The sequence below is a fragment of the Nymphalis io genome, chromosome 7 (assembly GCF_905147045.1).
Source record: "Nymphalis io chromosome 7, ilAglIoxx1.1, whole genome shotgun sequence".
In the NCBI taxonomy this organism is placed as follows: domain Eukaryota; kingdom Metazoa; phylum Arthropoda; class Insecta; order Lepidoptera; family Nymphalidae; genus Nymphalis; species Nymphalis io.
The window spans coordinates 3,673,398-3,691,324 of record NC_065894.1 but is presented as its reverse complement, the minus strand read 5'-3'; positions in this window follow the sequence as shown (position 1 = coordinate 3,691,324).

Genomic DNA, 17,927 nt, shown 5'->3' with positions numbered 1-17,927 from the left:
AAAATTGTTAGCGGAAAACTTACATTAAAAAAATAAAATCGTGAACATTTAAATGATTGTTCTTGGATGTTTGCCAATGCGTGGTCATTGTGTATGGCAATAAAAGGTATATGGAGAGCCTTACGTTGTCAATGCGTTACGGACCGTAGAAATTAAGTGGTTATACCATTCGTATACATACATTACACCGGATTACTTTTATAACACAATTGTTAAGCTAAATTATGATTCTATTTTGAATTGATGAAATCTGTATACTAGATAAACCACTATTTTTTACCATGAAATAATTTACTAAAAATAAATATTATTATTTTAATATTATTAGCCAATTTAAAAAATACATTATCTTTTGTCGATTTTAAAATATTCGTCGCTATACTGCAGAAAGTACTACTAATACTGCAGAAGTTTTGATCCTTGCTTATAAATAAGTTAATAAGGTTTATGGTAATAAAAAAATAAAACAAATAAGGCTTATTAGCAAAGCAAGCCAACAATCAAGAACATATATTCGTTGGGTTTTGTATTTTAAGAAAAAGTACTATTGAGTTTCTTGTCGAATTTTCTCGCTGATGTTACGAATCTCTTTTTTTTTCTCGCAGTGGAAACCTTCAGAAAGGTACCCGGGTCCTATGGGGGTGGAACCGGGCTATGTGGGATTCTTACCCACTAAAACCACTGCGATGGCCGTCCTCAGCACGGATCGGAGAGGCTGCGGGATCGTGTTGATATAACGCATCCGCGGCCTCTCCCGTGCTTTGCTCTACTCCTGGCTCGGCGGAGCTCTCATCAGGGGGCGAATCTCACCCCCCCGCACTCCTCGCTAGTGCATACGGCAGTTCGAGGCCATCACGGCTGCCGTCCTCCACAGGGCCGTCTGAAATAAGACACGTGAGGCCCCCATCTCACGCATCCACGGTCCCAGGGTTACGCCCTATCTTTTAAGCCCCGGGCGTCTGAGCTATGGGAGGGCCGAGACGACGCCGTCGTCGTCTCCGCCGATCAGGATCGGCCCTTTCCTGTTCCCGCTCCGCCGTCTCCTTCTGAACCATGACGGTCTCACAGAAGGAGGCTACGGCCCTCCACGCCGATTCCCTGTGAAGCATCGCCGACACGATTGCTCGCAGGGACAGGTCTTGTCCGACTTCACGGACCAGGATCTCCCTCTCCGCACTCCACGCCGGGCACACCTCCAACGTATGCTGAACTGTGTCCCGGTCTGCGCCACAGTGGTGACACATCGTCGTCGATTCGCGTCCGATCTGACACAGGTAATCTCCAAAATAACCGTGACCGGTCATTACCTGCCTAAGTTGGAAGGTGACTCGTCGCTTTCGTCTCATCCAGGCTTCGCAGGCTGGCAGGAAATGTTACGAATCTGTGGCAACTTTACATTTAATTTAATCCAGTAATTTGACGATTCAAGACTACTCATCATATGCTTTCTTGAATAAAATATATTTCATTATTATCGTAAGCAAACTAACAATATTTATATTTAAATGAATTTTAGAAATTTCTATTTTAGTTGCTTTACAAAAAATTCTTAAATAGGCGGCAACTCTTCTATGTTATAGAAAATTACTAAATCGAGATGGTGTAAATATTCGTCGCTATACTGCAGAAAGTACTACTAATACTGCAGAAGTTTTGATCCTTGCTTATAAATAAGTTTAAGGTTTATGGTAATAAAAAAATAAAACAAATAAGGCTTATTAGCAAAGCAAGCCAACAATCAAGAACATATATTCGTTGGGTTTTGTATTTTAAGAAAAAGTACTATTGAGTTTCTTGTCGAATTTTCTCGCTGATGTTACGAATCTCTTTTTTTTTTTCTCGCAGTGGAAACCTTCAGAAAGGTACCCGGGTCCTATGGGGGTGGAACCGGGCTATGTGGGATTCTTACCCACTAAAACCACTGCGATGGCCGTCCTCAGCACGGATCGGAGAGGCTGCGGGATCGTGTTGATATAACGCATCCGCGGCCTCTCCCGTGCTTTGCTCTACTCCTGGCTCGGCGGAGCTCTCATCAGGGGGCGAATCTCACCCCCCCGCACTCCTCGCTAGTGCATACGGCAGTTCGAGGCCATCACGGCTGCCGTCCTCCACAGGGCCGTCTGAAATAAGACACGTGAGGCCCCCATCTCACGCATCCACGGTCCCAGGGTTACGCCCTATCTTTTAAGCCCCGGGCGTCTGAGCTATGGGAGGGCCGAGACGACGCCGTCGTCGTCTCCGCCGATCAGGATCGGCCCTTTCCTGTTCCCGCTCCGCCGTCTCCTTCTGAACCATGACGGTCTCACAGAAGGAGGCTACGGCCCTCCACGCCGATTCCCTGTGAAGCATCGCCGACACGATTGCTCGCAGGGACAGGTCTTGTCCGACTTCACGGACCAGGATCTCCCTCTCCGCACTCCACGCCGGGCACACCTCCAACGTATGCTGAACTGTGTCCCGGTCTGCGCCACAGTGGTGAAACATCGTCGTCGATTCGCGTCCGATCTGACACAGGTAATCTCCAAAATAACCGTGACCGGTCATTACCTGCCTAATTTGGAAGGTGACTCGTCGCTTTCGTCTCATCCAGGCTTCGCAGGCTGGCAGGAAATGTTACGAATCTGTGGCAACTTTACATTTAATTTAATCCAGTAATTTGACGATTCAAGACTACTCATCATATGCTTTCTTGAATAAAATATATTTCATTATTATCGTAAGCAAACTAACAATATTTATATTTAAATGAATTTTAGAAATTTCTATTTTAGTTGCTTTACAAAAAATTCTTAAATAGGCGGCAACTCTTCTATGTTATAGAAAATTACTAAATCGAGATGGTGTAGTAGTTAGAATTTTCATACGCTTAATTTATTTATATAATTCATCTCATGTCCGATGTCGCATGAAAATCTGCCACATGTGTATTGACTTTTTTCATTATACTAACGTGATGAAATAATTTTTCCGATGAAAGACCTTTTCCGCAAAAGGAGATGAGACCAATCAGTGGGACATTTACAGGCCGGATAAGTAACACATGTATAAAATAATACGTTGGTCTGAAATATTGAAAATGGCGGGAAACTACCACAAACACGCGATCCTTTATTTAGAAAGTTTTTAAGTCAATCCCTTGTGGTCGACAAGTCATGTGACCGATCCTAATCGGTCAATTACGCCAGTTTCTATTCACTTAAATATATTTTTTCAATTAACTTTATCTGTCGGTAAATATTTTACAGAAGACACTTTTTTAACTTTTGTTTCATATGATTTATATTACGCTACAAACGTAAAAAAATAAGAAGACCGACTTGAACTAACTTCTAATTTTATGGAGAGAATAATAAAATAATTTGGTACGATCAAGCTGATTTGAAGATTTGATTTGGAGGTGAGGTGGGAGTTGAGCTGTAGTTAATTTACAATAGTCATTACTATTACATTATTCACATAAGACTCACGCTTGAACTTATTTGAGATTTTTAGGCAAGTCTGAGTCAAAAGACGAATGAAAGTCCGCGACGAAGTTGCATGCGAGTGTTTTTTAATTTTAAAACTATGATATTTTTTATTGCATTAAGTTCATTAACACAAAATAGACGATGTAAGGAATCGTTAATATTTCTTACATTCCCAAAGTTTACATTCGGTAATGACCATCAAATGGCACATTCCGCCCTCCAGTCCTCCTATTATAAATAGAAAAAAAAACAATAAGAAATAAATAAAGCTAACAATTTACATGCTCACGGAAACAGAAGCTATTCGTAGTTACGAAAATATTTGCATTTTAATAGACCAAGAGGTATAACAGTAAATTAAGTTATTGCATGGAGCGCTCGCCGCTAACTGCGCTGAATTAATGTATGACCATAATAATCGGTTCTTTGGTCTAGCAATGTAAATATTCTGCTTGTTTTCATTGATTGTCAATGATGTTTATCTTTTATGAAGCGTTTAATGTAATCTTTATTTTGATCAACATTTAGCCGTTCTAATGGAATGGAAAGAATGTAAATCTTTGATATAAAAATGAGGATGATGGTCTATCTGTTTGACACATGGTGGTAGGGCTTTGTTGCAAGTCCAACTAGGTAGGTACCACGCACTAATCACATATTTTTTAATTTTTAAGTATGAACGTTAAAAGTTCTCGTCTCTTTTATTTAGTTTTAATATTGTAATTTAATATAAATATTTCACAACTATTGAAAAGTTCATAGTGCTTCTATTAATATAATTGACAACATTTTTAATTCAAGTTGATAATAAAAATATTATATTTGTTAATCTGAGTAATTTTTCAGCATCGAATAACGTATAAATAAAAAAAATGGCAGAAGAAATAAAATATATTTGACTTAATCTGACGCATACGGTTTAATCTCTGAATTCAAATTACCCTCCGACCCCAGGCACCTAATTCCACCCTACTCTGTCCTCCTGAAGTTATTTATGTCATCCAAACAGTTACAATAATCCACTCACGTCTCATTATCAAATAACATTCACGCGATTATGTCCCATATTTCAATTGGATAGAGGATTATATTACGTTTTTAATTTACCCATCCTGACGTTGCTAACTGTATCTCCTTAGCATCTTAAATAAAATACTCTACATTCTATGTAACTCGGACTCTCAAAAGCACCGTTTCGAGATGTTCGAATAAAATGAAACAAAGTAGTTACTTACATACTATCTAACCGCCAAAATAGCCCAGTGGATAGAATACGTGAATCGTCATCGAAGATTGCGGGTTCAAACTCACGCAAGCACCACTGAATTTTCATGTGCTAAATTTATGTGTATAATTGAGAAACATTTTCTGCTCTGCGTTGAAGGACAAAATCTTAAGGAAGTATCGCGTGATTTTTTGTCACATATGTATCCACCAATCCTCATTGGAGCAGCGTGGTGGAATAAGCTAGCAGTGGGACGTGTACACATTTATCTTTGCCAATTAGTATACCTACTATGATAAATAATTTATCATAGTTTTTTGTCGATATATAACAGCATTTTAATTAAAAAAATAGCTTGTATGCTTCTAATTTTTTGTCAAACTACGTTGCTTTTACCAGCTTTTATATATAAATACAGTTCAGCAAAAACAAAAATATACAGTCTATATTAAAACTACAATCTACTATAATGTACAACTTAGTGATAACCAAATTATTAAGTTGGGTAAAGTTGAAAAACAATAAACAAAGGTAATTTCTTACCTCTTTATAGTATGAGTGGAATTGTGTACATTGTATGAGAATGCAACGTAATAACGCTCGAGTTTATGATCTTATTCATAAAGTTTATTGACCGTATTTTGCAAATACAAATTAGCACTATAATGTAACACGAATAATTTAAATTTAGAACGTAATACTTTATGTAAACTGGTGTGTATGAACCCTATGTAGGTGAATTTATTCAATGATAAATTCATTGAATAAATTTAATTTTGAACCATTATTAATAGTTTGTTGTTATTATTAAATCAATTAAATATTTTATTTTTACTTTCCAAACATTTATTTAAATAATAAATCATTTATTTAAAAAAAAAATATAGATGCCGATTTCAGTTATATAATTTTTTTATGTTTCACAATTAACGGATACTAACAGGGGTTTTTTAATTACAAAGAAAAACACATACTTTATTGTCTGTTGCCTTAGCATTGTTTACATTGATGAGCACAAAATGGTTTAATTAATATATCAGATTGAACCCGAGACTTTTGATAGGATTCACGTTTTCTACCAACTGGGTCATCTAAATTCAGTTTCAGTAATTGTATATTTTATTGATTTTGTCATTCAAAAGTATTTACGTCAATTTGTACATGGTCACATGTCACAAGATCATGTATGGAATTAGTCAATATAGTCACGCGCTACTCTAATCAGGAAATATTTATATTTTAAAATGTACTCATATGAGTAATTTTGACATTATTTCCATTAAATCCTTATAATTAATATAAATAAAAAATAATTATAAAAATGAAAATCATCTATGTGGTATATTTTTAGCGGATATGAATGGCATTAAAATAATTAAAAAGCAATCAGGTACCGTGAATAATGGTAATTGGAAAATTGTTTTGTGTACTATGTAATTTATTTCATATGTAAGCTACAATTATAGTGTCACAACGCATATATTTAAATACATATGTGTATTTTTCAAATGTAGAACGAGATAAGAACAAAAGAAATTAAATACGAACATGGCAGAGCTAGCTTTAAATATAAGGTTTTTGCGGCTTAATAAAATAAATAAACTGAATTAGTTATTAAATTATTACAATAATTATATATGAGAAGAATTTGTGTACACGTATAACGAATGAATATATTAATCAATTTATGAATGTTATAATAAATTTATTTTAAAAAAGTATTGTTTTACTTTAAAATACAAACATTGTTCAAACGGACACGTCAATATTAAATAATTTTTTATTCGCCTTTTTATGTAAGCAACAAAAAAGCATTGTATTGTTAATGAATTGGATTCTATTATATACAACGTGGGTTCTTTCTGCATCGCAACGTGGTGTGTAAACATTGGAGCTAATTCTAATTTTGCTCTAATGTGGATTGGTGAATACCCATACAATAATCTTCCGCCGCAAACAAAGCAAATAAAATTCATTCGCTCAGAATTGAACCCGCGATCTACGGTTAAGATAAACTTGTACTATATTATTGTAAGGGGGGTAAGGGGGAGAACGACAATACCATCTAGTCGACCCCAAACGCCAACCTCGCCTGCCCGTGGTGCCCCCTGCTAGATAACTGACGAGGCTCTGGCGACTGAACTGTGGCGGTATAACCACTAAGACCTGGCTGGGTAACCTGACAGAAGAGGCTTCAACAGCCTGGGGATACAAATAATCTCCAAAAGGTTTGGTGCAGAAGGCAAGGGGAAACCACTGCAACTATCCTTCCCAAGAAAGTCAACATAAAACTATCAACAGCTCTTTGTTCGTAGTTTCATGTCGCATCGGGGGCGCCGTTCTGCGTCCGGGGCAGGCGGTGTGAAATATGTTACCAGCCACGGGGTAGCAGGGAACCAGGCTCCCCATGGAAATTCAGCAACTGGAATTTACGCTAAATCCAAACAATAGTGACATAGAATGTGCGCGGACTACTCAGCCCTGGGAAATTTACTATCTTGGAAAAAGAGATAGTCAGATGCGGTCTTAACATCTGTGGACTCAGTGAAACCCACTGAAAAGGCAACGGCTATTTCGTTACTGATTCCCACGCCGTATACTTTTCTGGAAATGACACCAGCAGCCAGAATGGAGTAGCTCTATTAGTACCTGTCCGCAAGAGGAACTATGTGATTGGCTTTGAAGCAGTGAATGACAGAATATTAAGCGTCAAACTTAAAGCATCACCAGTGAATGTGAACATCATGCAGATATATGCCCCTACTAGCACTGCAAGTGAAGAGGACATTGAGAGATTCTATTCTGAAATAGAAAATTCCATCGCTAAAGTACCTAATAGAGAAACTCTAATAATACTGGGCGACTTCAATGCCAAAATTGGAGAAAATTTTCACCAGCCAGGACATTGTGTGGGCAAATTTGGACTTGGAACACGCAACGAAAGAGGAGAACGTCTCATACAGTTTGCAAATGAAAATAATCTGGTGATAACCAATAGCCTTTTCCAGCACCATCCTCGCAGGCTATACACTTGGACATCGCCAGATGGTAAATATCGCAATCAAATAGATTATATCCTAATTAGATCGCGATGGAAAACATCAATTCGAAATGCCCATACATTACCCGGGGCAGATTGTAGATCTGACCACCAACTTCTAATTTCAAAGTTTAAATTAAAGTTAAAAGCGGCTCGAAGTCACCAAAAACAGAGAAGAATTGAAGTTCAGGACAACTCAAAGTTTTACGCTGCTGCAAAACAGAGGTGGATAGAATGGGCGAATGCAGACTTTACAGAGGAGACGCCTGAGATTTTGTGGGACCGAACCAAAAAACTAATAATAGAGTCTGTTTCGGTCTCGGGATCATCAGCTGCAACATGCAAGCGACAACACTGGATGTCAGAACTAGTTGAACGGAGACGCACGCTAAAGTCAACAGGTGCAGGCATTGGCGACTTAAACAAACTGTCAGCACAAATTCAGGCAGTTTGCAGGAAGGATTATAATGCCTATCTCTGCAAAATATGTGAGGAAATCGATGCTCATGCAAATAGACATGAGTCCAGAGATCTCTATCATAAAATTCGATCCATCACAAAGACACTTCCTTCCAAGACCTGAGCCATTGAAGATAGTGATGGTAGAGTGGTCAATGAGCTAAACCATATAACTGACGTTTGGAAGCGATACTGCCAGTCCTTGTTCCAGGACAACCAGTCGAAAAACTTTCCTGATACAGAGCCCGGAAATGAAAACCAAGAGCCAGACATTCTTCGATCGGAAGTAAAAGCCGCCATTATGCATCTAAAGAAGGGGAAAGCCACAGAGAGAGATGCTATACCGATCGAAACTATAAGAGTCTTAGGCGACATAGGTGTCAATATCTTCCACAACATATGCAACAAGATATGGCATTCAGGAACATGGCCTACAGAATGGTCTCACACGGTTTTCATTCCTTTGCACAAGAAGGGTTCAACTAAGAGGTGTAGCAACTGCCGCCTTATAGCCCCCATATCTCATGCTAGTAAAATTTTACTACACATACTCAATGAACGACTGAAGAACTTTCTGTCCAAGGAAATTGCACCAGAACAAGCCGGTTTTGTAAAAGGAAGGGGTACACGTGAACAGATCCTCATTGTTCGCCAGATAATAGAGAAGGCACGAGAGTTTAACAAGTCTATCTATATTTGCTTTGTTGACTTCTCAAAGGCATTTGAATCAGTAAAATGGCCCAGACTATGGAGGGTGTTACTGGACATGGGTACACCGAAACACTTAGTTCATCTTCTTAGACGTCTTTACGAAGATGGGACTGCATCCATGCGGACGGATGTTGTTTTATCTGAAGACTTTCATCCCAGCGCTGGAGTTCGCCAAGGATGCATAATATCACCGTTCTTGTTCAATGCTTACACAGAACTGGTAATGCGCATTGCGCTTGAGGACTGGAGTGCGCAACCATCTACTAAAACACGAAGGCTACGCTTGTGTAGGAAGCTGGCAATCCAGGTGCATAGCTGAGCAGGCAGACCATATGCCGGTAGCTTGGAGAGAAGACTTCTGTGCCAGACCCTGTCGAAAGCCTTGGAGATATCGAGGCTGACAGCCAACGATTCTCCATGCTTGTCGATAGCTTCACCCCAGAGGTGTGTTACGTACGCTAGAAGATCACCTGTGGACCGTTTTGGTCGAAACCCGTACTGACGATCATTAATCAGACAGTGATCTTCTAGGTAATGGATCAGTTGGTTGTTTAAAATCCGTTCCATCACCTTACAAAGTACTGAGGTGATAGCTATTGGCCGATAATTTGCCGGGTCAGACCGATCCCCTTTTTTGGGAACCGCTTGCACGTTAGCTCTTCTCCAAGCCTCCGGCACACTTCCCGAAGAGAGAGAAAGTTGGAACAGGCGCGTTAACACAGGAGACAGCTCCGCTGCGCACTTCTTCAGCACTATGGCTGGTATTCCATCGGGACCGCTAGCTTTCCGTACATCAAGTGATTGCAGCTCCGCACGCACATCACGTTGCCTGATTTTAATGTCAGGCATCGTATGGCCACATGCAGGTATTGTAGGTGGCAGTGCACTACAATCATCGATGACGGAATTGTCGGCAAAGAGTTTAGCCAGGAGATCAGCTTGCTCTTGCGGACTGTGAGCTAGCGATCCGTCCGGATTTCTGAGCGGTGGCAGCGAAGGTTGGCAGAAATTGTTTTGCACAGACTTGGTCAGACGCCAGAAGCTACGGGAGCCCCTAGGATGCGAAACAAGGTCATGACCAATCTGTACAATGCGCTGTGCATCCGCTCTCGTGTATGTCTTTCTACAGGACTTGGAATTTTTATTATAGTTTGCTTTCAGTGAGTCAATGTTAGATGCCCCGCTAATGCAGCCGTTGATCCACTTGCGATATGCCGCCTGCTTAGCTGATACAGCATCGGCACATTCACGAGTGAACCAACGGTTACGCGTACTCCTACTGACGAGATCTGAGCTAGGAATGTAGTATTCCATTCCCAGCATGATCTCGCCAGCAACAGCAGCGGCACTAGCTGTCGGGTCATTCCCACTGAAGCAACGTTCCTTCCAAGGGACCGACGCATAGTAATCGCGCATACCGTCCCAATCCGCCGACTTATAGTGCCAAACGCGACGTTTGCATACCGCTAGTGGCGGCAGCTTGGCCTGTGGCACTCTGGTAGAAATAAGGCTGTGATCCGAAGAGCCAAGAGGAGCCTGAACCACAACCTGATATTCCACCGGGTGAGAAGTCAGCAGAAGGTCCAGTAGAGAAGGTGCTTGCCCATCAATGTCTGGGATCCTGGTGGGCTGATCAACCAGTTGGGTCAAGTCATGTGTGAGAGCAAAAGCATGAGCAGTCCTTCCAGCATGGTCAGTTTTGAGGGATTTCAACCAGGATTCGTGGTGAGCATTAAAGTCCCCCAAAAACACCAATTCCGCGTTAGGAAATTGCTCTTGCGCAGCATCTGCCACCCGACTAAGATGGTCAAATAGTCGGCTTGTCTCCAAGTCACCATTGTGGGATCTGTAGAGGCACACGTAGACTCGGCTCTGACGAACCAGGTCCACACGTACCACCAACATGGAGAAGGAGGGGTCCTCCAAGCAGCGCAGTCGGTGACAGCAAACATCCGTCCTGACGAACAAGCATACTCCGGCTTTCGCTTTGAAGGATTCTTCAAGCGTGTAGCCGGGATAATTAAGGTAGCTGGTATTGGCAGGACGGAGTATTTGTGTCTCCGTGAGAAACAACATTGCTGGCCGTGCTGTCTCGAGATGGTGGTGGACAGCGTTGAGGTTAGTGTGGAGTCCTCGGATGTTAGAGAACTCGACCTCAAACAGCGAGGGTATGGTGGGGGTGAGCACCGCTGTACGACCGTTATTTCTTTTTTGTTGCGCCATTTGGGAGAAATTAAATGGAAAAGAGACGTGAAGCGAGCGATGTATTGCCACGATAGGGATGGGCAAAGTGTGGAGGCGTGTTTCCCCAAGTGGTTGCCAAAAGGAAAAATACACTGACCCGCCGGACGGAAGGGCCCCCGAACCCCCCCGGAAGTGGCCGCCGGGACCCCACCTACCGGTCACCAACCGGCACGACGGTCCACCCCGAGATTATGCGTGGCCTGGTGGGGCAGCCTCACGAGCTGGTTAGGCACGCTCGGGCCCCTGTACTATGTCACGGGCGGCCAGCGGAACAGCCGTTTCTTCGGGTCTCCCTGACCGGCAGGTCAATACAGTTTCCCCAGGCATTGGTTCAACAGCCGTCTCCAACCGGACCAACACCCATCGCGACAATACTCGCTCGGGCAACAATGGAGCGCGTATGCCAAGAATTCGGATTAAAGCTTAACCGCAGTAAAACGAAGATGATGATTGTAGATCGGGCGAAAAACAACTCGCCCGAGATCACTCAGATTGCGAACTGTGAGGTCGTCCAATCCTATATATATCTGGGAGCTTTAATATCGAATAATGGCGGATGCGTAGATGAGGTCAAGCGACGTATGGCAATTACAGGAACTGCAATGGAGAGGCTGAAGAAAATATGGAGGAACAGAAACATTACCAAAGCAACCAAGATCCAACTCGTACAAACGCTTGTTTTTCCCATATTTCTATACGCTGCGGAGACGTGGACTTTGTGGCAGGTCGAAAAAAAGAAGATCGATGCTCTGGAGATGTGGTGCTAGAGACGAATGTTAAGAGTTTCGTGGACCGAATTTCACACCAATATCTCCATTGTTCAAGAACTCGGCATCAAACAGCGTCTTTCGGCGCTGGTTCGAAAGCGCATACTAAAATTTTTTGGACACGTCTCCCGGCAATTAAATGACTCCATTGAGCGCCTTGTTATTCAAGGCAAGGTGGATGGCATCAGACCACGTGGAAGGACGCCCATGCGATGGACCGATCAAATAAAAACAACTGTTGGCGGTCCTTTGCATGAATGCATGAGGCTTACCACTGACAGGGAAATTTGGCGCAGGCTCGTGAGGCGAATAACATCTGCACCGAATAATTTATAATACTTCATGGCAACCACGACCGCTCTGACAAGAGTGTCACGACGAAGAAGAATATTATTGTATACAAAACTAAAATCAAATTATGTTGTAATTTGATATAACATAATTTGAGATATTTTAATTGCAATTAAAAAAATGTATATTCTCTTAAACACTAATGTTGCTTTGAAGGTAATCTATTCATAATGTTTTCTGAATCAGCCACTAATTACTTTCAATAAGGGAAACGGGCAACAAATTTTACCTTCAACGTAATTTGCTTTTGAGCTATTATGTTCTTACAATTTATAGACGGCCATTAGCAGCTAATCTCGGAATAGAGTTACGTTCTTCAAGCTTTTAAAATACTAGCACTGGAGCTTTTGACCGAATAATTAAGAATATTTTCTTCTTATATTAAAATGTCGTCTTATTTTACTAGGTTTTAGGGCTTTGGGCAAGGTCGTTTGGTTTGGTACCACCCACTCATCAGATATTCTACCACCAAACAGCAGTATTTAGTATAGTTGTGTTCCGGTTTAAAGGATAAATGAGTCAGCGTAACTACAGACCAAAGGGTCATAACTTCTATGTTCTCAAGGTCGGTGGCACATTAGCGATGTTATGAATGGTTAATATTTCTTACATCACCAATGTTTATAGGCGGTGGTGACCACTTAACCTCAGGTGAACCATTTACTCGTTCACCTATCTATACCATAAAATAAAAGAAAATATCAAAATAAGACATATGAGTTTACTATTATATAACATAGTTCCTAATCGCATATCAATAAAAATGTCTCTCACGAATTACTTTTTATAAATATTTCGCTTGCCAGTTTACTATAGGAAAAAATTCCAATATATAAAATTTCAATAATATTCTATTCTTTTGTATTGAATGTTTAATTTCATAATAGTATACCAATTATTAAGTACCTGTTTCTCTTAGGGTAAGTACCATCCAACGATTTTTTATTTAAATCAACAATTCATCATCAACTTAAAAGTACTTATAAATCGTCAAGCGCTACCACTGGTTCGGAATGTGTGTAGTATACCACCAAACTAATTGCTGTTTATAAATTTATATTACTATTATTATGTCCTCTGGATCGATTTCGGCCACGTCGGCCAAACTCAAGAGAGATTAGCCAACTACGCAGGAGATATTATAGTGCACAAGTGTCTACGCAAACACAGGTGTACTATATATTCCCTAACTTTAGTAATGGGACGGCAATCCGACACGATCGTGTCTTCTGAGGCACGAGAGTGTACATACTTCCAACATCCAAACCCTGAGCTGCTACTGAGAATTTGTGACAGAAAAACCCAATAACTTTTTATTAGCTCGACCTGTGATTTGAACCCAAGACCTCTGCGGCTTTTTATCTAGCCACTAAATCAACGAGGCATTCACAGTACTATTATATAAGTATAATAAATAAGAAACGATTTGTAGTTAAATAACAATGGCAATTGACACTCGTAAATCCATTTTTTAATTATGTAATATGAAAACAAATTGTTTTTAATTTAACATAATATATATTATCTCTAAAGTAATATCCATATTTAGAGGTAATCTCTTAGAACCATATTAAGAGTATTAAAGCAGAAATGCGGCTTCATCCCATCCCTTGAGATACTCAAAGCATACAAAGCTTGCCAATTAAATTTAAGATTGAAGTAAAATAATGTACTTTTCTAATTTTACTTAGTATTAACATAGCGCAATACGTAAAAAAATAGGTTTATAAACGATTAATCGAAATAGATATAAGACAAGATGGCCCAGTGGTAAGAGCGCGTGAATCTTAACCGATGATCGTGGGTTCAAGCACCACTTTTTTTTTCATGTGCTTAGTTTGTGATTATAATTCATCTCGTGCTTGACGGTAAAGGAAAACATCATGAGGACACCTGCATGTGTCTAATTTCACTGAAAATCTGGCACATGTGTATTCCACCAACCTGCATTGGAGCAGCGTGGTGGAATAACCTCCAAAAACCTTCTCCTCAAAAAGGGAGAGGCGGCCTTAGCCCAGCAGTGGGACATTCACAGGCATGTAATATTTATTTTGTAATATAATTTATATATAAAAAGCTACATGCTTTTACCCGGGTCGTCGTACGCATGTAGAATGTAAAATCTATATTTTTATTTTTGCAGACAGTTGAGAATTAAATACAAATAAATTTGACTTGGAAAGGTTGGAAAGGAAAGGGTAGGATGCACAGAAATATGAAAAGTTCTGTAATTTCTTGTGTTCTCTCTAAATGAACGACACATTTCTTTGGTTTCTCCATGCCACTTCAAGGCACGGAAATGCGCGCTATGCATACTAAATTTAAAACGATCAGAATTATATAATAACAATCGCCATATGTTACAAATGATTATATTTACTATAAAGCCTTGTAGTCCATATAGTGGGACACACATTGTACACTCGAATTACGCGCTTATAAAAATAAAATTGAAATATAATCCGGTATAAATAAAATAAGATCCAATATTGAGTTTTACTTCTACATACATGTATGCAATTACATTATGAGGAACAGATATGCTGCGTTGTAAAACATTAAATTCAATAGAATATTTGTACGGAAAATAAAATAACGTTTCGAAATTTATAGTTCAACGAAAATATAAAAAGATCATTACTTCGAATATTTTGCAAATGCTTAAGATGTTACGAAAGTCACGTTGTCTTCAATCTTGAATGCGAATACGAAAATTTAAAAAACCGTTTTTTTCATATAAAGGCATTAATACAATATTTGTTAAATACTAGCGTTTAGCCCGCGGCTTCGCCCGCGTTATAATCACTAATAAATTTAGCTAAACGAGGTAAAAAAGCCAAAATATGTTATGTATGTCATATTTTAGCTGTGATAAAGCATTAAGAAGTAACATAAATTCAAAACACATATTAGCGCTATTGTTATTATTCTAGTAATTAAGAAAAAAAGGGTATATCGAATTATTGTAATGCCTCCACATATAATATGTTAGGTATAGTAATTATTTTTGCTAGGATAACGCAAAAGATTTGGCAAGACTTACACGTGAACAAGCTGCATATTATAGTTGCCCATGGTTAAAGCAGCTGCAAGTAATAAAAATAATTACAAGCCATCTAATCTAATTAAACTATGAATATGATTAAATCTAAACAATTTAATGCAAAATATTTAACTTTCTAACCTTAAAGTAAAAATATTTAAAATTCAAAACAAAAATATTAACTTAGAACTAATAGAACAAAACATTACAACAGGGTTAATAATTGCAATATAAAGCCGCAAAGTATTTCATATTATTAGTGAATGTAATAATGAAATTAATGAAAAATTAATCAGACGAAACGACCACAGAATGACATCACGATTCAGAAATTGGCGTATTTAGCACACCGCCATCTATTGGCTATTTACCAACAATAATTTTTAATAACTTTTGTTGGACTCACGGATTTTGATGAAATAAAGACTAAACGATACCTTGAAATTTCAGTTTGTAAGACTAAGCGATGCTTTTTTTTTTCGAGGAGGAAAGGCATTTACGCCTGCCGCCCGGACACGACCGGGACGGGTATGTGGAACTCACGGGGCAGAAGGCCTCCGCCCTACCCACTAAAACCTCCTCGTTTCCGTTTTACCGCATGGTGGCGGGGTTACGGGAACGCGTTAGCTCACCACCGCGACCCCGCCTGCGGCCGTCGCTTTGGGTGAGCGACCCACCTGTTGTCTTTTATTGAGGTTTTCTCCTCTCGGCCCGGCCGGTGAAGGCAAGGCCCTCGGTCCCACCACAGGCTGGCGCCTGGATGGGGAAACGAGTTTGAGAAGGCGGTGACCGAAGTCTGTCCGCCCAGCATCGACACCGAAACTGGGCGAACCCGCCTCTCCCTCCTCCTCTACTTCTCTACTCCTCTACTCCTTCCTCCCGTCTCCGGTAGCTCGAAAGGACTCCGGAGACCAACTCCTCCTCCCTCCCGGCGGACCCCGGAGTCCTCGTATTTGCCACGGAGCCGCTCGCTGGTCAACTCTGCGCAACAGAGAAGTCCCAGGAGACTTCCGCCGCGTCAGTCTCAGCCGCGATCGACAAGCATTCCGGAAAAACATCGGATTGCTGGTCGACCCCGTTGCCCAGGGTGCACCACGTGGAGGTGACTGACATGCACCCCAGACTAAGCGATTCCTTGAAATTTCAGTTTGTTGTAGCCGTTTTAAAGATAACCCTGAACAAACAGACAAACAGAAAAAACAAAAAGAAAGAAAATTATTGTTGTGGTTTTGGCAAGACCCGCGTTCGCGCGCCACGTATATATTAAGTCGGCATTTTTACTAATCATACATATGTTTCCGTATATATAAGTATTATTATAGATATAGACAGATTTATTTGAACTTCCTTTCATCTCCTATTTCATTCCCATGAAGATCGAAATTACAAAAACACAAGAGTAAATATTTATTTACTTTTTATCAAGTGACTAAATATAATTTTTCATGGTTTTATATTCGATAATGACGAACTACCATACACATTTTCGACCCATATATCAACGTTTTCATGCCCTTTTTTACAACAAAAGGTAACTTATGTCCTTTCGCAAGGTTTGTATTTTTCTACTAAATTTCATCAAAATCGGTTTAGTGGTTTAGGCGTGAGGCGCATTTATTATATTAGTAGGGATTAAGTTTAGTTTTTGCTTAAGTTATGTTAGCCCCTAACAGCTTAACTTTTGATGTACTATATGAGTTTATGCAATAAAATTCGCATTCCCAAAATATTTACATCGTTTGAAGTGAATAAAGAATTCGGGTGTGAATGTTTAAAAGCATTCGCATAAGCAAACGCAAATATTTTCGAAAACCTTAATTTAAGCGCTCACGTATATTTCGTAAGATATATATTTGGCATTGATTTCAAAATAATAATAGCATAATATAATGTATAAAGTAAAAAATAAGTGTTCGTATGTTATTATTTTAATGTATATAACGTCATTCAATTAACATAAATAATTCATATTCACTGCAAGTACACATTATAGTATAAAATGTTCTAAGTAATACGTATGTCGTAATAAATATGAAGTAAAGTAAAATTTTAGTATGTAAATATCCAATTACTAAGCTAAGTCCTCTTCTATTTTTAAGAAGGTTTTGCATCTTATTATACGACATCTTCCACCTTAGGTTTCCTTATTTTGTTTTTGTTCACCGTATTAGTCAAAAGCATGACACACATGAAAATTCTGTGGAATTATGTGAGAATGCAAGCGGTGCATCAAATAAGATTCACGCGTTCTACTGAATCTCAGCTCCCTTAAAACTATAAGCTATCATAAGAAGAAAGTTATATATTTATCTGATTAATGTTCACAAAAATAGTTGAAAATTCGATGTAAATAAATCATCATCATATTCAGCCCACATTAATCCACTGCTGGATATAAGCATCCTCACAGGCACGCCAATTCTCATGGTCCTGTGCTAATCGCATCCATTGAGCACCCGCCATTTTTTTAAATCGTCTGACCATAGGTCTGCCCAGACTTTTCGCTTCTCTAGGTCACCACTCCATGACGACTTTAGCCCACCTTCCGTCTTCCAGTTTGGCCAAGTGCCCAGCCCAACTCCACTTTAACCTTGTAATACGCTTTCAAATCTTCGACTTT